Source organism: Carassius carassius, chromosome 6 (genome assembly GCF_963082965.1).
Source record: "Carassius carassius chromosome 6, fCarCar2.1, whole genome shotgun sequence".
Classification (NCBI taxonomy): Eukaryota; Metazoa; Chordata; class Actinopteri; order Cypriniformes; family Cyprinidae; genus Carassius; species Carassius carassius.
Window position 1 is genome coordinate 14,790,756 of NC_081760.1, and position 25,349 is coordinate 14,816,104.

The window sequence follows — 25,349 nt, forward strand, 5'->3', positions numbered from 1 at the left end:
TGGCTAAACACGCTCTCTCTGCGATGACAAATATTATATTGACATTTCACACCCTGTCAATAATAAACAATCCGCGCTTTACAAATATCGCTCACACTACTTTGTCAACACTTTCAAAACGCTTGAATTGAACCTGCTGCTTACCTGGTTACATTGACCTGCCGCTGCTTTGCTGTTTCTTGACCACAAATCACGCAGACGGCAAAAGAGCTCGATGGAAACTGCGGTAAATGACTCGTTAGGTCAGGGGGAATAAGGCTTATTTTTTAACCGAAGCGAGCATTCTGCCCGGTCCACGCAAAACGCGGTTTGTCAGGCAACTGGTTTGGGTTTTAACGCCGAACTCAAGTTAGTTTACCAAGAAGCTGGTCGTGCAACAAGCTGCTGCTCTGACAGCTCGTGGGAGAAGGGAACAAGTCATGTGTCTTGGACACGGGGGGAGGTTACTACTTTAAAGCGAAAATATACCTTAAATATATCCTATATACCTAATTTTGCCTTTATAGATCTTAAGGAATCTAAAACGCATCTGTTAATTTGTAGTCTATGGAATCTAGTCTTAAGACTTGTCATGTCAGTTGTGTTAATTCCCCCCTATTTACAGTCTGAAGTGGTTTAGTCCAAATGAATGTCAGGAGCCCTGGGAAGGGCAAGGGTCTGCTTGTTGCCGTGGAAACAACAGTGAATCTCCCGAGGGTACAATGGATGTGGGCTACAGTGCTGTTAAATCAACAAGCTGAAGGCCTGTTGTTCATCTTAGATGGTTACGATTAGATTCAGATGGCTGAATCCGCAACAGTTTACATGTCAAAATAGTGTGTGAGAGCCCCATGCCCAGAGGCCCCGTGCCATAATACTATGAAAGTTATTACTTTTAAGATGAAGACTGGAAGTGCATAATTGAAAAGTAATCGCAGCAGTTGAAATAATCGGTAATAATAAATTATAGCTTTTAGGAGTGGGATTCTGACAGATTATATAACAACAACGTAAAAAGTAAAATGTAAATGATGGTGCATTGCTACAGAAAAAAGGGGGTAAATTTGTAGTTTTTACTTTTAGTATCTTTTACTTGCTTTTAAGTGCCTCAAACAAAACTATGATTTTTTTTTTCTTTTCTTTTTTTTAAGATTTGATGTCACCAATCCAGTTCTGTGATTTTTAACACTTAGCTTTAGTTTATTGTCTGTATGTTTCTAAAAGTTTAACTGTAAACAGAAAAGGGAACAAAAATATTGATTCAGAAATGTTAAAGAATTTCTATTATTTGAATACAATTAGTTAATTTACATGTTAACACTTTGTAAATTGAAGAGTAAACAAACAAGCACTGCATAAAGCAATAAAAGGTAATCTTTTATAAGCATAATAAAGGAAACAAATTATCTTAAAATTATCATGGTGACTGCAGACAAGCTGCCTTGTTTCGTTTGCCATTCCCTGTTGGAAAGTGAGGGTCTATAAATAGATGTATAGGCTATAAAGATGTATTTGTTTTTAAGCTCATCTCTTTGCTCTTGAAATACAGCTTTTGTGCTTTTTAAATTGGAATAAGTCCTGACTCCAAGAAGAATACAAGGTAGACAGAAAGACTTAAATCACTTTTTGCATTTGATAAAGGAGTATTTGCATACTTTCCCATACTGGGAACTGAGAAAGTCATCTACTTTAGTAGATAAAGCTAAAGGAAAAATCCAGAATGATGAATGTGTCATTCATTAAGACATCTGAATAAGATCTGTGATGTATTAGCACTTAATCAAGACTTTTTGCATTGAAATAATTGATGTTTCCAACATTTCTATTCTAGAAGAAACTCATTAGGTTGGCAGATCATCAGTTAACGTTGACTTAAAGTGATACTCCACCCCAAAATGAATATTTTGTCATTAATACCCCCATGTCATTCCAAACCCATAAAAGCTTCGTTCGTCTTTGGGAACACAATTTATGATATTTCAGATGAGAACTGGGAGGCTTGTGACTGTCTCTCTGCATCATAGTGCCATTTTGGATAATATGAGCTGAACGCAGGCAGCGTACGCTCTTCTGTGTCAGCCGTGACACAAGGATATGTTATCTGTATTTACGCTTTGATTTAAAAGAAAACACAGTGTGGCTGACACAGAAGAGTGTACGCTGCCTGAGTTCAGCTCATATTCTCCAAAATGGCGCTATGATGCGGAGAGACACAGAGGAGACAAACTGTTGAATAAAGTCGTTATTTTTGTTTTCTCTCGCATACAAAAAGTATTCTCAACGCTTCATAACATTACAGTTAAACCACTGATGGCAGTTGGTCTATTCTGACAATGCTTTTCATACTTTTCTGGACTTTGACAGCGTAATTTACTTGGCAGTCAATGGGACAGTCACAAGCCTCCCAGTTTTCATCCAAAATATCTTAAATTGTGTTCCGAAGACGAACAAAGCTTTTACAGGTTTGGAACGATATGGGGGTAAAGTGATTAATGACAATATTTTCATTTTGGGGTGGATTATACCTTTAAAGGTGATTTAATGGCAACTTTAAGAAAAAAATGATCCCATAGATGTACTGTAGATGGATGGTTGTTTATCATATAGCCCATTATATGTCTAAACACTAAATAATGGACTGAGCGATATTGATTTGATGACGATTCACTCTTTTGATTAAAGATGGTTGGAGCATGTCTTCCTCTATATGGAGACCTGAATTTTCTTGTAAACAGAGATGTTGTGCATAAGTGTGGCGGGGAGTGTGTCAGAAACATTCCTAGAATGATCTGGAACTCACTGCTATTTTCTCCAGTGCACATGCCATGAGCAAATTAAATCATTAGAAGTCAGAACCCAGTCACCTCATCACTGTCTGGTGTGCTGTGGAAAAATTACTATTATTCATGGAACCATTAATGCCAATAAAGAGCCTTCATTTTATAAAGTTCTTCTTATTTTTAAATACACTCTTAAAAATAATGTTAAATTATTGGCATCTATGGTTCCATGAATGAAATTTTAACACTTGTGGAACCATTTCAATGCACAAAAGGTTCTTTATATTTGAAAAAACTTTTTTAGATTATAAAATGTTCTTAACTCTAAGAAAAGAAAATGATTCTTTTAAGAACCGGTCACTTTTTTTTTTTTTTTTTTTTTTTTTGGGGAACCAAAAATGGTTCTTATTTGGCATCGCTGCAAAATAACCCTTTTGGAACCTTTATTTTTAAAAGTATAATACAGAATTTCATTACTTGTGAAATAACAAGCAGCATGTTCTCCACTTGGAACGATCTTCAATTTTGTCAGTTTTTGTGCTTCCAATATTTCACGTTTCACGTCCAATAAGCACAGAGTGCCACTGTGTTTGGACTTAAATATGTCACCACTTATTTTAAACTGAAGCAACAACAGCATTGCAATTGTGCAAAAGCTTTCAATCTGCATTCCTCAAACCCACAACTGCTGAGCGCAACTTCCTCCCAAACCCTTCCCAGCGTTCATCAGACATCCGCAAACATAAACATCATCACCGCAATCTCCTCTGGGATTAGCTAAGTTACACAAGCGAACAGTTTGCAAATCACCAAAAGTTGAAAACAATTCTTGGCAAAACATTCCTTCCGTTCGGCCCAGCATTGGTAGGGAGCTGTTGAATGTGGCCATAATGACCTAAGTGTGCTCTCTCACCGTCATGTGAAATAGTATTATTCAAGGAGGTGCGGAGAGACAGACTACATCTTATTATAGTGAGTAAGAATCTAAATAGACCACTTGAGTGCTAATTCCAGACTTGTGCATCATCTCCATTTTGGCAAAGTGCATCAAAGTGTGCCACCTTGAATGATCAAAAGGAACTGGAATAACATTCTGTTGCTAAATTTAAAGCCCATTCAATTTCAACACAGCACACTAAATGCCGAAAACCGTTATCTAAAAATAAATAGTCTTTAGTAAGAGAGTTTGAATGCAATCCAAATAGCCATTTCGGGAGCTGTATTTATGTGAGTCAAAGCTTTGCTGGTGGTGAGATGTAGAGAAGTTTTGCTGGTTAAGCTTCTCCGTTGGAAGGTCACTCGTCTGTGGCTTTGAGCTTTAAACGGTCACCAGACCCCACCACATCGATTCATAGAAATCTTACTACTTTACATGGTGTGTGTGAATTTCATTTCAAACATAGAGTGACCTTTTAAATCTCTCAGAGGGACATTGGATGCCCATTTTCCACTTGTTGGTATGATTCTTTAAGGTCTTCATAAAATGTCTGCAACATACTTTGGTTAAAACAACGCCCTTTTAACCTTGTCAGAAACAGCTCTGTTCACAGAGACCCATTTTGGTGCATATCTCATCAAATGATAATGAGCTCTGCTCACCCCACCCCCACTTCCATTTTTATGTGTATTCAGTTTTGCATTACTATCAAAAACAAAACTAATCCACTGTGTACTCAGTGGCTCTGATGTAAGGAGAAAATGAAGACTCTTACAGTATGTTCACTTTTACATCCGACTACAAAATACTTGCATTGCTTACAAGACATGTCGCTATACAGTTGCTTGAGCGTGGATAAAATGTTGAACAGCATACTGGCTGAGGGCGGAATATGCTAAAACAGGACAGTCCATTACCGGTCGTGACATCATACTGCTCAGAAAAGCTTTATATTTGAGACTCTTTAGTTTTTGGGGGGGGTTAAAAAAAAGGAGTAAATGGTTTTTATCATTGTAGGGTGGTTGTGTCCACACACTGCTTAGACACATTTATATGCAAACCATGTAAAAATGTTTTATTAAAACCTTTTTTCAACCAATGTCCCCTTTAAGTGACAGTAAAAAGGTTTTTATTATTATCATTATTAGACCAAAACATATTCTAGAATTTTTTTTTTTTTTTATAATGTGTACAAACTTACACTCAAGCTCAATTTTGTGCATTATGTTTCAAAATGTAAATATAGCAACATTGTCAGCATTGCAACAAGAGATAAGGCTGCTTAATCAACCAAGAATTAATGCATGTAAGTGTAAAGAATGTTTCTGGCCTACAATAAGCAGTGGACAGTTGTCAAATATAGATTTAAATCTGCTTACAACTATAAAATCATAGTTCTGCTGTCCTTGTTTCATGCCTAATACACTGCACACATGGATTTAATTTAAATAAAATTCATAGCACCTTTTACAGAATAATATTATAGGGATAACATCTTAAATTTCAATTTAAAGCTTAATCTAAAAATACGGATAGTAAGTGAGTGAGTGGCAATAAAAGGTTAATTTCAAACTAACAACCTACGCAAACAAGATAAAAACACATCTGATGAAGCAACTGTTAAATTTTTCTTGTTTCTACTATATGTCTTTAAGCTCTTTTACGGTGAATAGTGTTTCTCGAGGCCAAACTGTACCAGTTGAGCTTACAAGCATGTTTACTACCGTATGTCAGCAAAACCATACTGTATGCTGTTTATGTGATACAAGCTGTCAAAATGTATTCATTTACAAATCATGTACTTTGATGAAAGTGTTTTATATTGATAAATAATCTGCCCCGTAATTATAATTGGTGTGAAAAGGAGTAAACTTTATTGGCGTTTTTGCAGTCTGTAGTGTTTATTTCAGCTGGAAATGGCAGTGAAATATAAGCATATGTTTTTGGAGTTTTGCTGAATGCAGAGCCATGTTTTTCCAATGAGCCTGTGTTGCAACATATTTGTCTGTAAATCCAATGTGAGCAAATCTATGGCAATGTGGCAACGGTTATTGTTTCTGGCTTCTCCCACCAATAACTTTAAATAATGAAGTCACTATCCTGTGAAATGTTTCTCATCAGAGTTGTATAAATGATATAATAAGACCAAGAAAGAGGCGGTACGCAATCTACCCTCCACAACCTCTCACGGCACGAGACCCCAAGCGCCTCCAAGTGAAAAATGGCACCATTTCACTTGTACCGCAATGTCGACATTGCCCTCTCCAAGGAGTCACAGACGGCTGAGAGATTTCAAGAAGCCAAATGGTATTCATTAAAATTATAATTCCGATAGTTAGATTCATTAAAAACTAAATCTGAAAAGTATGCCAATATGTCCTTTTTTCTGTGCAATGTTAGCAGGAGACACAGAAAGTCTCCTGGATATGAAGTGCATATATAATGGCCATCATCATCATCATGTGCAGGGAAATTCTCAAGTGACAAACGGATCAATTGAGCTACAGAAGAGAAGAACAGAGACTCCAGAAAATCATATGGACATATGATGTTGCTAAATAGAGCATTATTTGGTGTAATGAAATGTGTTTAAGGTTAAAAAAACACATTATTTTCCACATAATGTACATTATTGTTTCTCCTCTATTCCCTGCTTTCTGAAACAAGTTTACAAAGTTAATCATTCTGAAAAGCAAGTTGTGCTCTTATTGACCAGCTATCCATTGTGATGTGATTGGCCGAATGCCTCAAGCGTGTGACGGAAATGTTACACCCCTCACCATCCTGTTATGGTGGGTCCAGGTCAGAACACTGGTGCACAAGACAAAAAAAAAAAAAAAAAACATTACAAACAAGGTATTTGTTCCGTCCAGTGGGGACATGATTACTGATTATAATGACTTATACTGTCTTTTTACACGTTGTGCCATGTAAACTTAAAACCATGTCTGCATTTGTGATCGGCCATAGTGAGGAACGGGCGGCGGATTTGACGAAACAGTGGCAAGGGACTTGCTGCAAACACATGTGACAACCCCGGGCTGGACTCCGCTTTGTCCACGGTGAAAGCCGATCCGGCGATCCACAGCATGAAGCTGATGTATTTCAACGGATCAGCTCTAGGCATGATGAAGTGAGTATTGACCTCTTTTGGAAGGCCAAACAAAGTAGTTTCGCTTTCACATTGAAACACACAGCATCTCCAAGACATGGTGGCGGCGGCAACAGCGAGAATAAAAGATACACCTTCTTTCTTTGCTTGACCATGTGGGCAGTGTTATGCAAATCTTCCCACATCGTGACATAGACATGTGGGGGCATTTAAACGAGACATTTTATGAGGGCCGTGAACAAGTCTTAAATTTTATGATGAATATCTCTTTAAATTTGAGACTTTGGTACTTGCAACTTTACAGATCTTCTTGATGACCCCTCATCATATGACCCCTTTAAAGGAATATTTCACCTCGTCATCACTTACTCACACGTGTGTCATACCAAACCCATTTACTGGAGAATTCAAGGAATCAACTGTCTTGTCCATGTTCTCTCACATGAATCCTCTTCTTGAGTCTTGAGTCTCTTGACCTTCTGCAAGCATTGCCTTATTCACGCAGTGATTGACATGGCGGGAGGGGGCGGAGACGTGATCGGCTCGGAATGCATTTTCAATGTGCACACTGAATTTTGCTACATTCATTGCGGGACATTGAATGAAAATGCAATCGTAAGTCTTGACTGTGAGCGTTAATGCAATTAAGAAAATTAGCATTTGAATGATAATTTTGCCACAGTTTTTGCTTGAACATTTTATACATATCTAATCATTTCTGTAATACATTTTCATTTTAATTTTGCAATTTATAAAGCGTTAAAATTAGTATTCATTTTACATATTAAAACTAGTGTGTGAAATGGCAAATAAAAATTATGTAATTTAATTTTCATTTTCATTTTGCACCAAACGTTGCACAAATGTATTGGAAAATGTAAATGTAAATACAGAAATGCATTGCCATTTTACATATTGCATTGTCCTTTTGCATATTACATTCCAAATTGAATATTGCTACCCATATGCTTCCATAGGGATGGGGTTATTTGAGATTGACCATCTTTATAGCTGGTTTACTGTTCTTGATGCTCTCAGCAAGAACATTACAATTCATCCTGTGACAAGTGAATTAAACTGAACTAAACTGTACTAAATGTTTGCATTGTTGCATGTACACAAAAGATCAAAAAGTCAACACACCCTGAAGTACATGCAAGTAGGTCTACTATGGACAACAACAACTCAGATGCATCTTTTCTCAAAAGTTTGATTTCATGCATTGTTGCATTCTGAAATGTGTAAAGCAGTATTCATATCTCAACGCAAGTTTCATTTTCATAGTTGCCACATAAGGCATCTTCCCAACTAAGCTTTCCCAGCTTTTCCTATTAAGTTAGGAAAATGTCACTCTAGGCCTCCGGCCTCTGCTCACTCAAGGCTGTTTCGTTGAGAAAAGAAAACTACTTTGTTTGGCTTTCCAAAAGAGGACACGACTAGAAATCATGTTTATGTCTCGTCGTGCCGGCCAGACAGGGCATCACAATAGGTTAAGGGGTGTAACATTTCCATCACACACTTGAGGTATTCGGCCAATCACAACACACTGGATAGTTGGCCAATCAGAGCACACCTCACTTTTCAGACCAATGTGAGCCTTATAAAAATCAACTGTTTCAGAAGGCGGGGCATAGAGGAGAAACAATAATGTACAGTATAGCAGCATCTAAATACTGTTAACTTTAGAATATTTGTTGTGGAGGGAAAGAAAACTAAATATATTCTAGCCTATTTAATGTCTTTAAAGCGTTTACAGTTGTTTATGGGACGTTTTTCTAAAAAAAATTCTCCCTGCATGTCATGTGTGAGGCTCCTTACACACTTTAAGCATAAAATTAAATTACTATGGACTTAGTCCATTCAGGCTATCAATTTTTACCAATCATGTGTTCCCGGGGAATCGAACTCCCAACGCTTGTTAACGCAATGCTCTACCACTTGAGCTACAGGAACACTTTTATTTTTTAACACAATTATCCACTTCGATTAAGGTACAGCAAGTGAAATGAAAAAATAAAAACATTAATAATGATGTTTTTACACCCATCCATTTGCTGATAGATGGAAGGATTTCCCATCACTGTTGATGACCTGTCTGACCTGGATTAAGACTTAACAGACAATGCAATATTACAAAATTGTTGAGCACCAGAGGTGGGAATCATTAAGCCTAGTGGAGGGAACACTTCACATCAATGCTTCTCAGCTGGTGGGTCACAGGTCTGTTCTGTGTGTGTATATATATATATATATATATATATATATATATATATATATATATATATATATATATATATATATATATATATATATTTATGATAGCCATGCTTTTCAACTTTTCAACTAAAAAATAAGGAAAAATTATGCATGTATAAATGTTAAATATGAAACATATATTTACACATCAAGGGATTCATATTTAAATATTCCATGAATCCTTAACACAAATCATTTTTTATAAAGAAATATATCCAAATACACACACGACCCTTGACACATTTATATTATTGAGTTGTGAAAACAATCCACTTGTTAAGAGGTAATCAGTACATTCCTGTTTGTTCAGCGGTATTTAAAAAAATAAAAAAATTCTAAATTCATGAGAATTCAGATATGTCAAAACGTTTTAATTCCTGAACATGGAGGGATGTTTCAAAAACTGTTTGTATATGCATGCACATAACAGATGAAATGTTATTCCTGACATGAGAAAGAGTGTCTTTAATGTCTGGACAGTGCAGCTCACTTCAGTGTCTTAAGGCTCCATCAGTGTGAAATATTAATGCAGCTACTGCAGCCCCGATGAAGACCATCAGATGAGAAGATCAGGACCACTGCAGGAGAGACTCATATCAGCATATGCTACAACTTAACACATGTATGGAGAACATCAGCTTGGGATCAACGTGATTCATGACATCGAATTATCAAACTGATCTTTTATGCATTAATTTTAAAATTTGGTTATTTATAATGCAGACAGACACAGATAGATAGATAGATAGATAGATAGATAGATAGATAGATAGATAGATAGATAGATAGATAGATAGATAGAACATTTAATTAAATATACATGCACATGCACACAGAAATCTAAATAATATAAAACAGCATTTGTAAACTTTATTAAACCATTATTCACTATCTGTTCTGATTGGTTCAGTTCTGTTGCTTTGGTAATTGTAATCTGTCATAGATTAATGAGAAAAAAAAATTGGCAGAGCGGCCCAAAAAGCAAACAAACAAACAAAAAAGTAAAAAATAATGAGGGGATATGTTTTAATCAATTTGATAATAAACTAATGTTTACTGAGTCAATGTTCCAAAAATTATTTTGACAAACCTGACTTGCCATCTCCTCATTGAACATGTCTTTAGAGAGAAATGCATCTCACATTTTTTAGGCAATTTGTGTTGGTTTAAGAAAGCTAAATTGATAAATCACTGCTCACTGTCTGCTGCTGCAGCTTGGTCATTCCTTTAAAAAACTAAAACTTGACCTTAATAAAGAAACAAAATGAAATATGACCACTTTGCCATTAAAAATCAAAACTGAACTATTTTAATACCTGTGTAATGGGGAAGAGTGAGAAAAAAGTCACCTATCCAGTCGAACTTGGGCCGAGAATTCCCATAAACTGTTGGACAAGGGCCAGGCCCATGCAGGGCTCTATTCGTTCCCTCCTTTCAATTAAAAGTTCCTCCCAGCTTGGCGGGCCCCCAAACTGCCCAGGCCCATATGCACCTGCATGCCCTGACGCTACGCCACTGACATGCACACATAAACAGAGTGAAGTATGTGTACAGGACATTTACTTGTGCTTATCCCAGAGCTGGACAGAAAATATTCATTTTATGTTTGTTACTGCAAGGATTGAGACCTGGGAAGGATGCATTTTTCAGTCCTGCACCCACACGCTCCTGCAGAAATATAGCCCTGTTATTTTGTCCCACTCCCGCATGCAACATTCACGTTTGTCTGATTCCCTCCCACAAAAGCCTGCATACTGTATAAGTTGCCTATATATTTTTTTTTTTCAGTGCATCCATTAAATTTACATTAAATATTAAGTTTCTTGTCACGTAGCCTCAGTTTTGGGGGAAATGCATTACAAGTAACGTGAGTAATATATTCAGATTACTTTTTTCAAGTAAAGTAATGCATTACTTCTTAATGTACAAGGAAATATCTGAGTTACTTTTTCATATAAGTAATGCCAGTTACTTTGTTTCCCCATGTATTGACTGAGAGCTCTCCTGTAGAAAAACGTTTTGATGGTATAAAGTCTAAAAAAAAAACTTGTTTGGTCCTTTTTTTTTGTTGCAGTGGGTGAATTTTAACATACTGTATGCATAAATGTCTTTGTGTGTATGTTGATGTATGTGTACTTGCTGGTTGTTTTGATGAATATATGATTGTGTGCATTATAGCATCAATGCATCAGTGTGTGTGAAGGGATCTCATCAATAAAAAATTTATTTACAGGCTATATTCACTTTGAAGACATAAATGAAATCATATGAATAATGTTTCATGCAGAAAACTACACATGCAAATATTTATTCGTATTATGATTTATTATTTTCAAAGACATGAGGGACACTTGAAACTGCACGAGTGGTTTGCGTTATTTGAATCAGAATACGCAGTCACGTGGTTGTGTGCGAAAACTACGCTTCAGACATCATAGTTCACATGGTTTTGGCAAAATTAATTAAGCTCCGGTATAGTGCTTCACTCTGAGATGTTTCTTTTTTTGATACAAGCTTCGAAGCCTCTGTGTCGAATGTCACATCACCACTTGGATCTGCTATTTAGTTTTACTGAGTAATTCCGAGACAGAATAGTGCAGCCATTTCAAGATCCAGCAGTTTTTGATTACTTGGACAATTGATAACCGCATTTCTCCTCTTGCCACAAAGAAAGAATAAATGGCTCAACTTCAGGCTTTAATGGCTTTGCGTGAGCAAATGAGGGAGGTGGGAGTTTTTGTCCAGAAATTTTGGGTGGAGAGACTGAATGGTCACGGTGAGGACATTAAAGACATTATCAACCTCTTTTTGGATAAACCTTTATTACAATGGGAGATGGATCAAACAAAGTCGTTGGACTTCTAGAAATTCTCCCAGTATTTTAGGCTTCATCAAGAGGGGAAAGTGAGACACCACAAGCAGAGTTCACCTGCAGGGACTATTCCATCCCCTCCTCCCTTATCAAGTCAAGTTCAGTACCCTCCGTAGATTTTCATGCTGAAACGAAGGTCGAGAAGGAGGGCAGCAAGGTCTGCTCTGGTGGTCAACCCGACTCCAGTGGTCTCAAGTCTGGTGGTCCTAGAGGACCCAACTCTGGTAGTCTCAGATGTCGCCACAAAGCCATAATCAAGAAGGTCATCTTTGCCTTTGATCTCAGAGCTGTACTGCATGCATGGTCCACCTCAGAGTCCACTTCAGTCTGCTCCAGTCCGGGAGCTCTCAGAGTCCACTCCAGAGCCCTCTCCAGTCTGGTAGCTTTCAGAATCCACTCCAGAGCCAGCTCCAGTTTGGGAGCTTTCAGAATCCACTCCAGAGCCCTCTCCAGTCTGGGAGCTTTCAGAATCCACTCCAGAGCCAGCTCCAGTCTGGGAGCTTTCAGAATCCACTCCAGAGCCAGCTCCAGTTTGGTAGCTTTCAGAATCCACTCCATAGCCAGCTCCAGTCTGGGAGCTTTCAGAATCCACTCCAGAGCCCTCTCCAGTCTGGGAGCTTTCAGAATCCACTCCAGAGCCAGCTCCAGTTTGGTAGCTTTCAGAATCCACTCCAGAGCCAGTTCCAGTCTGGGAGCTTTCAGAATACACTCCAGAGCCAGCTCCAGTTTGGGAGCTTTCAGAATCCACTCCAGAGCCCTCTCCAGTCTGGGAGCTTTCAGAATCCACTCCAGAGCCAGCTCCAGTTTGGTAGCTTTCAGAATCCACTCCAGAGCCAGCTCCAGTTTGGTAGCTTTCAGAATCCACTCCAGAGCCAGCTCCAGTTTGGTAGCTTTCAGAATCCACTCCAGAGCCAGCTCCAGTTTGGTAGCTTTCAGAATCCACTCCAGAGCCAGCTCCAGTCTGGGAGCTTTCAGAATCCACTCCAGAGCCAGCTCCAGTTTGGTAGCTTTCAGAATCCACTCCAGAGCCAGCTCCAGTCTGGGAGCTTTCAGAATCCACTCCAGAGCCAGCTCCAGTCTGGGAGCTTTCAGAATCCACTCCAGAGCCAGCTCCAGTTTGGGAGCTTTCAGAATCCACTCCAGAGCCAGCTCCAGTTTGGGAGCTTTCAGAATCCACTCCAGAGCCAGCTCCAGTCCGGGAGCTCTCAGAGTCCACTCCAGAGTTTGCTCCAGTCCGGGAGCTCTCAGAGTCTACTCCAGAGTTCACTCCAGTCTGGGAGCTCTCAGAGTCCACCCCAGAGCCCGTTCCAGTACGGGAGCTCTCAGAATCCATTCCAGAGCCCGCTCCAGTCCGGGAGCTCTCAGAATCCACTCCAGAGCCAATCCAGTCCAGTTTCCCGTTGTTCTTTGCCTGGTTCCTTTCGTTACTGATTATCATCAGCTTCTGGTCACTTACCCATTAACTCATCACTATATATTCCATGCTTTGAATTTTGTTGCATCTCTGTACAAGAATTCCAGCATTTTGAGAGGTTAGTGGATTCTTAACTTAAACAGCTCTGATTGGACATTGCGTTCCAGCCTTTGATCTCAGAGCTGTACTGCATGCATGGTCCACCTCAGAGTCCATTTCAATCTGCTCCAGTCCGGGAGCTCTCAGAGTCCACTCCAGAGCCCTCTCCAGTCTGGTAGCTTTCAGAATCCACTCCAGAGCCAGCTCCAGTTTGGGAGCTTTCAGAATCCACTCCAGAGCCCTCTCCAGTCTGGGAGCTTTCAGAATCCACTCCAGAGCCAGCTCCAGTCTGGGAGCTTTCAGAATCCACTCCAGAGCCCTCTCCAGTCTGGGAGCTTTCAGAATCCACTCCAGAGCCAGCTCCAGTTTGGTAGCTTTCAGAATCCACTCCAGAGCCAGTTCCGGTCTGGGAGCTTTCAGAATCCACTCCAGAGCCAGCTCCAGTTTGGGAGCTTTCAGAATCCACTCCAGAGCCCTCTCCAGTCTGGGAGCTTTCAGAATCCACTCCAGAGCCAGCTCCAGTTTGGTAGCTTTCAGAATCCACTCCAGAGCCAGCTCCAGTCTGGGAGCTTTCAGAATCCACTCCAGAGCCCTCTCCAGTCTGGGAGCTTTCAGAATTCACTCCAGAGCCAGCTCCAGTTTGGTAGCTTTCAGAATCCACTCCAGAGCCAGTTCCAGTCTGGGAGCTTTCAGAATCCACTCCAGAGCCAGCTCCAGTCTGGGAGCTTTCAGAATCCACTCCAGAGCCAGCTCCAGTTTGGGAGCTTTCAGAATCCACTCCATGCCAGCTCCAGTTTGGGAGCTTTCAGAATCCACTCCAGAGCCAGCTCCAGTCCGGGAGCTCTCAGAGTCCACTCCAGAGTTTGCTCCAGTCCGGGAGCTCTCAGAGTCTACTCCAGAGTTCACTCCAGTCTGGGAGCTCTCAGAGTCCACCCCAGAGCCCGTTCCAGTACGGGAGCTCTCAGAATCCATTCCAGAGCCCGCTCCAGTCCGGGAGCTCTCAGAATCCACTCCAGAGCCAATCCAGTCCAGTTTCCCGTTGTTCTTTGCCTGGTTCCTTTCGTTACTGATTATCATCAGCTTCTGGTCACTTACCCATTAACTCATCACTATATATTCCATGCTTTGAATTTTGTTGCATCTCTGTACAAGAATTCCAGCATTTTGAGAGGTTAGTGGATTCTTAACTTAAACAGCTCTGATTGGACATTGCGTTCCAGAAATCAACAGATATGTCTGTGATTGGCTTACATTGCTTAATGCTGCTACGTGTTATAACTCTGCCTATGCTTGAGCCTGTTAATCATTTTATATTATTTATTCTTGTGCGATATTTGTTTTTAGATATTTTGTGTTCCAGGTAGTCCTGGAAATCACTTGCTTCTCCCACACACATACACGTGTCTCCCCACCCACACCTGCACTCTCAAGTGTTTTTCTGTGCCGCTCTCTGTTGCGTCGGGTCCCACAAGACTCATGGGAGTTCAGGTCTTTATGCAGGAATTCACCCTGTATCACACAGCAAACATGGGTGCGTAAGAGTGTGTGACCCCACATCGAATGTATAACTTCCTTGTGCATAAAGCATGCTGCATGGCTGATCTGGTTGAGACATGGCAAAAGCGGAATAGCCTATAGACAGTGAAGACAAGGAGGTGCGCATAATACCCAGCTCTAGGTAGGTATTGATGGTTAGAACAACAGCAGAAGAGGTTTTTCTGTTGTTGGCAACAGTGAGGGCGTCAGAAAGAATAAAGAGAGGAGAATTACTGAAATGGGGAGGAAAGCCAATGACAAGCCAACCCACGCAACACCTACATCCCCCATCAGGCAACACACACATACATACAGCATGAATTCTGACAGATATCCAAAGAGTGCACTTACATTCTTCTACATTACATGCAAATACGTGGATGCGAAGGCTTGGCCAGTACAATTGTCCCATTGTAGACACTTAATGGGTGCACTTTATGTTACTGTATAAAAAATAAAAAATAAATGAAAATGATGTGACATACAGCCAAGTATGGTGACCCATACTCAGAATTCATGCTATGCATTTACCCCATCCAAAATGCACACACAGCAGTGAACACACACACCCCCCAGAGCAGTGGGCAGCCATTTATGCTGTGGTGCCCGGGAAGCAGTTGGGGTTCGGTGCCTTGCTCAAAGGCACCTCAGTTGTGGTGTTGCCAGCCCAAGACTTGAACCCACAACTTTAGGGTTAGAAATCAAACTCTCTAACCTATGCCACGACTTCCCCACTGGAAATAGAGTTTCAGATGTCTATGCCATTAATCAGGTGTGTCTGTCACAATTTCTGCCCATTCAAAGTAAATACTATTTAATTAGTCTGATTATTTAATAAATATACATATTACTAGGTGCCTACAAATATCTAATAATTTTTAAGGAATAGCTCACCCAAGAATTAAAAATGCTGAAATTGTACTCATCCACAGGCCTTCCAATATGTTGATGAGTTTGTCCAAACAGCTAATAAAAACATCTCAAAATCCACAAGTATCAACAAGAAATCCACAACTAACGTATATGAGTTAAGATCTTGTTAAGAGAAAAGCTGTCTATGAAAAACAAATAAATTATTAAGATATTTTAATTTCAAACCATTTCTTTTAAGCTAAAATACGAGTCCTCTATCCATAATATTGCTTTCTTAAGTGAAAAGCCATCTAAACTGAATCAGAAAGATGTACAGTGTAAGCATCGTTTTGTCAAAACCGTTTTAAACAAATATGTGGGTATATTTTGATGTAAGAGGACAACAGTGGATGGACTTTTTGGACAGTAGTCAATCAAAGATAAAACTGACTCTCTAGTAACATTTAACTAACAATAAAACTAACCCATATGGGAAATGGTGCTTGCAATGCTGAAAGCATTTGCTTTGGCATAGAATAAATTACTTTTAAATGTCTTTCACCAAAACAAGTGTGTTATCATTCACTTACAGACAGTTAAACTCACTATATAAATTAACAGCTTACACTATAGTCCACGATAGCAACAAATTACATGTTTGCATTGCATTAAGAGTTGTAACACAAAGTGTGAAATCTTTCTTTTAGCATTAGCACTCACATACTTGCATAGATTATGTTTCTGGCCTGCCTGATAAACACCAGCTGATTTATTTGTTCAACCTGTAACAAACATATTTTTGTCGATGCTACTAAGCATCTAAATGCATACCAAGGCCACAGCCTCCAAAGCAGTTGATAATTTTATGGTTGTTTGTGCGATGCAGGACACTAAAAGGCCAGTTTGACAGCAGATAGCCACACACTATTTGTGGGCGTAATGGCACAGCAAGACGATGATATGCTGCCGTGCCAAGATAAGTGCTGTTTACTGCAAGCTTTGTCACTTATGGTGTCCCCACCTTCTGTCCAAGTGTGAAAATCTAAAAATCAAAGCAGGCAGCCTGCTGCGCTCCGACGGGTCCTTCATGAGTAGACTACATCACCGATCTGAGAGTTCATTCTGAGAGTTCTGAGATCACGACAATCAGAGGCTGTGTCCGCATATAGATCCAGTGCCTTCTAATGCAGAAACTCAACCTGCCCTTCAGTCTGGCCTGCTTTTCTGTGTGCTCTCATTTTCTAGTCACCTAAAATAGGCCATTGGATGCTATTTTAGTCAAACCACATTCTATCATGCTCGTAGGATTTCACTTGGCCAAATCACCACAGTGACTACTTTATGTTTCAGTGTGACACTGTCAGTTATTTTGTTTATTTTAAGTAGCGTAATAAGTTAAATCTTATGTTAGTTCTCCAGTGTTGTGGCAAGTGGGAAACTGAATCCAATATTAAAACAGTGTTATTTTAGTAGCATTGAGATTCTACTATATTTTTTCTTATTATTTTCAATTCGATTTTATGTTTTCATTTAGACTAAGTTTTAGCATTGTTTGTTCTGTTGTAACATGCAATAAAAAAAAATCTATATTGTTATTATTTTTTATTTTATTTTATTTATTGCACCAAGTTAGACTACATGAAAATGAGGGTGAAATTAAAAGTAAAATAAAAAAAAATTACACAAATATTATAGTGTACATTGACTTTTTTATAATCTATCTATCTATCTATCTATCTATCTATCTATCTATCTATCTATCTATCTATCTATCTATCTATCTATCTATCGATCTATCTATCTATCTATCTATCTATCTATCTATGCAGTTCTTCATTTAAGTGTGAGTATTGCTCCCTCTGGTGGTTAAAGGAAGAGCACCTTCCCCAAGTTCCAAGAGACTGATAGATAGATAGATAGATAGATAGATAGATAGATAGATAGATAGATAGATAGATAGATAGATAGATAGATAGATAGATAGATAGATAGATAGATAGATAGATAGATAGATAGATAGATAGATAGATAGATATTGAAGGATGACTCTTTTTGTATTTAAGAACAGGGTAAAGGTATACATTTACCCCAAAATGTAACACTTAAATAGATTAAAAATATCTAAATGTCACTGCATTAAATAACAAAATATTTAAAAAGCAAGTTTCAAAACAGAAGCTGGTTTAATTTGAAACACAAAAAACACCATGCCTATTTTTGGAAACGAAGACGATATGTAACTCTTCTAGAAGAGTATGTGCTTTGGCGACACCAACTGGCCCAAATAGCAATAACTATTTAAAATGAAACACTTCTAAGTTATCCCATTACATCAAATTGCATCAACCTGAATTATCATTATCAGCATTCTTAACCAGGTGCAAATACTTTGAATTATTTTTTTTAATGAATGGGCTATAGATGTGCGTATATAACATATCATCATAATGGATGCTCTAGCGCTGTTAGAAGACCCTGCTAATGACGCTCTACGGAGGGAGCGTGTTTTCAGAGACCGTGAAGATTTCCTTGCTCATGATGATGATTGGCTCATCAGCCGATTTCAATTCCCAAGAACCATCCTCTTGGAATTGTGTTCTGAATTACGGCCAGTATTGGAAAGACCCTCGCGGAGAAACCACGCGCTGTGTGTTCCTTATTGACCACATTAGGTCACTTGGCCACTGGTACTTTCCAGCGAGATTTGGCAGACCGACCGGGTATGTCGCAGTCATCCCTGAGCCGTGTCATGCCATCTGTATGGGATGCCATATAGGGATGGCACCCCGATACATCCGTTTTCCTTACACGCAAGAACAGGCCAACCTCAAAATGCAATTTGCAGCAATCGCCGGTTTTCCCAATGTAATCGGTGCTATTGACTGCAATCATGTTGCAATAAAGGCACCATCTGAGAATGAATTTGCTTTTGTTAACCGAAAACATTTTCATTCTTTGAACGTGCAGATCATATGCGCATATGTCTCTGACAAATGTAGTTGCGAGATGGCCTGTGGTAACTCATGATTCCTACATTTTGTCCAACAGCAGTGTAGGGAACAGACCGCAAACAGGAGCTGTGCGTCATGGCATCTTGGTAATTAGGCAGGAATGCGCATGTAATTGTGAATGAGTAATGATGCAAATGTGTTTAAAGCATACCTTTTTAAAATGTTTTTTTCTTTTAGGTATAATTATAATCTCCAATGATAAACAAACCCATTTATTTTATTTTTTTAAAGCAAAATTTCACATTAATCAATGCAAATTTTCAGGAAACAAAACATGTTTTATAGCATTTAAAAATTAAGTGAAATGTTATATTGAATCAATATTGCCCTGGAAAAAACAAAGCTATCTGTAGGCTATTTTACAAGCATGTACTTAAAGTAGCCTATTCTTATATTGTTTAAAATTGTTGCCTCTGTCTAGCACTTGAAATGTTATATTAATTGTCCCATTGTATTTACATTCATTGTTTTATTTTCTTAAAAATAAAAAATTTGTAAATGGTTTTTCCTCTCAGGAGACAGTGGTTATCCCCTTAGAACGTGGCTGCTAACTCCACTAACTAGACCCCAAACCGAACAAGAACGGCGTTATGCCGGACGCGTTCAGTGGTCGAACGCACTATTGGTCTGCTAAAAGGACGCTGGAGGTGCTTGGATATGTCTGGTGGCACAGTATTGTACAGCCCTACAAAGGTTTGCCGCATTGTGGTGGCTTGCGCAGTGTTGAACAACATGCTCAGAAGAATGGTACCTGTTCCATCGAACGCCCATACTGAAGATAATGAACCCGACCCTGGCCCTCCTAATGCAGTGCATAATGCTATGTCAATACAGCGGCGTATAAATGTAATAAATGGAATGTAAAAAGGCAAGTAAATTCAAACTTTTTATTTTTTCACAAGTTCTTTAAGTGAACCACTAATTTCTGACAAAATCATTTTTATTTCTTTCAGTTCGGAACACACCGCATGAACCATGTGACGTTGGGTCTGCATGACTTCTTCCGTCAGTACACGCCTTGAGTTACCAGCGCTCGGTGGTGGCACAAAGGATGATGATGATGCACAGGATGGTGTTGCTTGGGCATTTGATGATGGCGACACACTGGACGTTGGTGGTGGCACACAGGATGGTGGAGGCACGTAGGATCTAAGCCTACATCCCTTGTCTACCCCACTTGGACCACTCACCGGGCTTGAAGGCATTCCAGGATTAACTGTTCCTTTAATCATTAAAAAACGTTTAATTAAAGGTTGTATTGCATATCTGTAAATGTGTGAAATAAAATGTGCACTTGATGACTTTCTTTTGTCTTTTTATGTTACATTTTTAGCATATGAATAAACAGGAAAATCGACTATTTTAATAAACGTATATCTTAAGGGCAGCTGCATCTATTGCTAGATTTGTCACTTGGATATTTTAGGACTTTCCACTTCCACGGAATTTGAATTGGTTGATTTAAATTATCCACAATAAAAAAGCAGAATTTTAAACCGACAAAAACTTGTATATACAGGTCCTTCTAAAAAAATTAGCATATTGTGATAAATTTCATTATTTTCCATAATGTAATGATAAAAATTAAACTTTCATATATTTTAGATTCATTGCACACCAACTGAAATATTTCAGGTCTTTTGTTGTTTTAATACTGATGATTTTGGCATACAGCTCATGAAAACCCAAAATTCCTATCTCAAAAAATTAGCATATCATGAAAAGGTTCTCTAAACAAGCTATTAACCTAATCATCTGAATCAACTAATTAACTCTAAACACCTGCAAAAGATTCCTGAGGCTTTTAAAAACTCCCAGCCTGGTTCATTACTCAAAACCGCAATCATGGGTAAGACTGCTGACCAGAAGGCCATCATTGACACCCTCAAGCAAGAGGGTAAGACACAGAAAGAAATTTCTGAATGAACAGGCTGTTCCCAGAGTGCTGTATCAAGGCACCTCAGTGGGAAGTCTGTGGGAAGGAAAAAGTGTGGCAAAAAACGCTGCACAACGAGAAGAGGTGACCGGACCCTGAGGAAGATTGTGGAGAAGGACCGATTCCAGACCTTGGGGGACCTGCGGAAGCAGTGGACTGAGTCTGGAGTAGAAACATCCAGAGCCACCGTGCACAGGCGTGTGCAGGAAATGGGCTACAGGTGCCGCATTCCCCAGGTCAAGCCACTTTTGAACCAGAAACAGCGGCAGAAGCGCCTGACCTGGGCTACAGAGAAGCAGCACTGGACTTTTGGACAAATTTTGCATGTCATTCGGAAATCAAGGTGCCAGAGTCTGGAGGAAGACTGAGGAGAAGGAAATGCCAAAATGCCTGAAGTCCAGTGTCAAGTACCCACAGTCAGTGATGGTCTGGGGTGCCATGTCAGCTGCTGGTGTTGGTCCACTGTGTTTTATCAAGGGCAGGGTCAATGCAGCTAGCTATCAGGAGATTTTGGAGCACTTCATGCTTCCATCTGCTGAAAAGCTTTATGGAGATGAAGATTTCATTTTTCAGCACGACCTGGCACCTGCTCACAGTGCCAAAACCACTGGTAAATGGTTTACTGACCATGGTATTACTGTGCTCAATTGGCCTGCCAACTCTCCTGACCTGAACCCCATAGAGAATCTGTGGGATATTGTGAAGAGAAAGTTGAGAGACGCAAGACCCAACACTCTGGATGAGCTTAAGGCCGCTATCGAAGCATCCTGGGCCTCCATAACACCTCAGCAGTGCCACAGGCTGATTGCCTCCATGCCACGCCACATTGAAGCAGTCATTTCTGCAAAAGGATTCCCGACCAAGTATTGAGTGCATAACTGAACATAATTATTTGAAGGTTGACTTTCTTTGTATTAAAAACACTTTTCTTTTATTGGTCGGATGAAACATGCTAATTTTTTGAGACAGGCATTTTGGGTTTTCATGAGCTGTATGCCAAAATCATCAGTATTAAAACAATAAAAGACCTGAAATATTTCAGTTGGTGTGCAATGAATCTAAAATATATGAAAGTTTAATTTTTATCATTACATTATGGAAAATAATGAACTTTATCTATGGACCTGTATATAATGTGTAGATAAATCAATTACTTACCATCGTCACCGCAAATCACATCCGTATCACCTTGGAATTCTGGAAGAACTCCACTTAATCTTGTTTCCCCTATAATCGCACCCACCCTTGCATCAAAGGCTGAGAGGTCAGTGATTCCTTGACCACCACCAGTTGTTACGACAGTGCGCCTGTGTGCACCTATTCTTTTTATACGACTACTTTTAAGTCCTACCATTTTTTTTGTCTCTTGGACTGTGTGAGGCACCGAGGTAACAGCATTGACTGCTTCTGTTACTTGCTCCCATTCTAATATCTCTTTTATTTGAAATGCCCGCAGAGGGCCCACCAAATAAAACTTTTTTTCGGCCCTCCACCTCAGAAGGCAGTACGTCCATCTCGCAGTCGGTGAAGTTTCTTTTTTTGCTTTTCGTTTCTGTTCTTTCATTTTTAGCCAAACAGATCAATGACAATTAGGCTATCGGTGGTATTAATATGCAGGGAGATCATACATATTCAAAATAGGCGGTCTTAACCTCCAAATATTGTTATTTCGGGAGGAGATTGGGGTAAGCTATAAGCACGTGCACCTGTTTTATACATGAGGCGCCAGCTCTCCGAAGGGCCCTCCGAAGTGCGTAAGATGCTCTGCCTTCACAGTATTTCCTTATTCCACCACCTGGTGTTTCCGATTAGCGCTCTGTTGCATAGCAACGGTCAGAATAGAGCTGACATCCTGGCACATTTAGTTATGAAGCCAGCATTATTAATATTTGTTTTTATATTTTATGTTTTAATGGAGGAAATGGGGGGAATGTTTCACCCACGGCGGCGCCGGGTGATGTACAGTACAGACCAAAAGTTTGGAAACATTACTATTTTTAATGTTTTTGAAAGAAGTTTCTTCTGCTCATCAAGCCTGCATTTATTTGATCAAAAATACAGAAAAAAAATGTATATTGTGATATATTATTACAATTTAAAATAATTGTTTTTAAATTTATTATACTTTAAATTATCATTTATTTCTGTGATGCAAAGCTGAATTTTTAGGATCATTATCACATGATCCTTTAGAAATCTTTCTAATATGATGATTCATTATCAAAGTTGGAAACAGTTCTGCTGCTTAATATTTTTTCAGAACATGTGATGCTTTTTAAGGATACTTTGATGAATAAAAAGTAAAAAAAAAAAAAGAAGAAGCTATGTTTTTAAAATATAAATATTTTGTAATAACAATATACACTACTGGTCAGTAATTTGGGGTCAGTAATTTTTTTTTCCTTCTTTTTAAATAAAATCAATACTTTTATTCAGCAAGGATGTGTTAAATTGATAAAAAGTGATAGTAAAGAAAATATATTATTAGAATATATATTATTAGAATTTTTTTTATTTTGAATAAATGCAGTTCTTTTTAACATTTTATTCATCAAATATATTAGACAGCAGAACTGTTTTCAACACTCATAATAAATCAGAATATTAGAATGATTTCTAAATGATCATGTGATAGACTGGATGTTACATGTGACACTGAAGGCTGGAGTAATGATGCTGAAAATTCAGCTTTGCATCACAGGAATAAATTATTTTTTTAAAAGTATATTCAAATAGAAAACTATTATTTTAAGTTGTAATAATAAATAAAAAATAGTAATGTTTCCAAACTTTTGGTCTGTACTGTACCTCAGGCTTAGCCGAGACTGAGGACAGGTACGTGTTTGCAGTGTTCTTGCCGAATTATTGTGTGTGAACTGACTTGAATAATGTAATGATACATATGAAAACAATACCCACCCCACACACACACAAACATAATAGCGGCTCAAATGCTGACTGATATCTTACTAAGGTGTGCTTTTAAAATGGTTTATCATCTTGACCATGGTGAACTTATTTAGAAAGGTTTGCAACCCTGATTTTAGGCAGTTACGTAACCATAAAGATAAAACTGAGCTTTGTTCAGCTCAATGTTCAGTGCTCTGTATGGCTGGTCCGAGTCCTTCAGATGTAGCCTCTGATATGGTTTGCAGCTGTTAGCAACAATTTGTTAATATTCTGACAATAAATGTTAGTTTCATTTTCAAAATGACCAGTGGGGGACTTTAACAAAGCACATTTCGTTAAGTACATTACATTAAACTACCCAGCAGTATATTAAGTAAGCAACTTTAAATGTAATAAACTTGAACATATTCAGAAGTAAAATGCAACAAACACGGTAATGCAGCAGTAACATTAATACAAAACCATTCTGATAAATTATTTTTTTCTGAACAATACATACTTTAGCTTTTACTCTCCATGCCTTATTACAGTATATTACAGTATGCAAGATAATACTTTTACTTAAAGGGACTGTTCATCCAGAAATTAAAATTCAATAATTTACTCAATCTCAAGTTCCTTTATACAAACCTTTATACATTTCTTTGTTCTGCTGTGCACAAAGATATTTGGAACAATGTTTGTAACTAAGCAGATCTTGCCCCCATAGACTACCATACGAAAAAAAAAATACTATGGTTGTCAATGGGGTTAAAATGATGACTGAATTAAAAATTTTGGGTGAACTATTCCTTTAACTACGGTTTTAAATATGACTAGTACATTTTCTCAATGTGTTATTAGTAGTTACTAAAAGTAGTATCCTAAAGTATCTCAATATTTCTTCTACTATTTACTTTCTCACAACTCTAAACCATTTATTTTTTCCTTCTGCCCCTAAATCAGACCAGACCCCTGTACTGCAGGATAAACCTTAATGTCCCAGTGCTGGAAAGGTTTTTCAATGATGGTGACACATGGGCTGATTCTGATTCGGCTGAGCAGGGAGGCCCTGACAGTGCTGCTAGATCTTCTGAGAAGAGAACGGCAACATGGATGGGGTGCTACAATTGAGACCCTGCTTTTTCTATTCTGGCTGGCGTGTGGTACATCATACAGACCACTCCAAAGTGTTTGACCTTCCTCATTCCACTGTCCACCGCATAGTCCACCGAGTTGCTGAGGAGGTGGTGGCCATTCGCCACAGAGTAATTCACCTCCCGAAGACCCCAGAAGACCTGGAGGCAGTTGGTCGTGGGTTTGCAGGGCTGGCAAGACACAGAACTGGCTGCTCTGTCAGTTCTTCGTCATCATTTAAGAACCTAGGTGTGTTATTTGACAGCAATCTTTCCTTAGAAAGCCATGTTTCTAGCATTTGTAAAACTGCATTTTTCCATCTTAAAGATATATCTAAATTAAGGCCTATGCAGAAATGTCAAATGCAGAAATGTTAATCCATGCATTTATGACCTCAAGGTTAGATTATTGTAATGCTTTATTGGGTGGTTGTTCTGCATGCTCGGTAAACAAACTACAGCTAGTCCAAAATGCAGCAGCAAGAGTTCTTACTAGAACCAGGAAGTATGACCATATTAGCCCGGTCCTGTCAACACTGC

General features: G+C 38.8%; 1 protein-coding gene across 17 annotated transcripts in view; it reads right to left on the reverse strand.

Annotated features, from left to right (window-relative positions):
• Nucleotides 1-392, reverse strand: part of LOC132142404 (muscleblind-like protein 2a) — a 99,522-nt gene extending 99,130 nt beyond the window's left edge. For all 17 annotated transcript variants that reach the window (XM_059552244.1, XM_059552239.1, XM_059552246.1 and 14 more), the window contains exon 1: nt 145-392. The gene's annotated coding sequence lies outside the window, so the exon portion shown is untranslated. The remainder of the gene's footprint in view (nt 1-144) is intronic.
• Nucleotides 393-25,349: the final 24,957 nt, after the last annotated feature.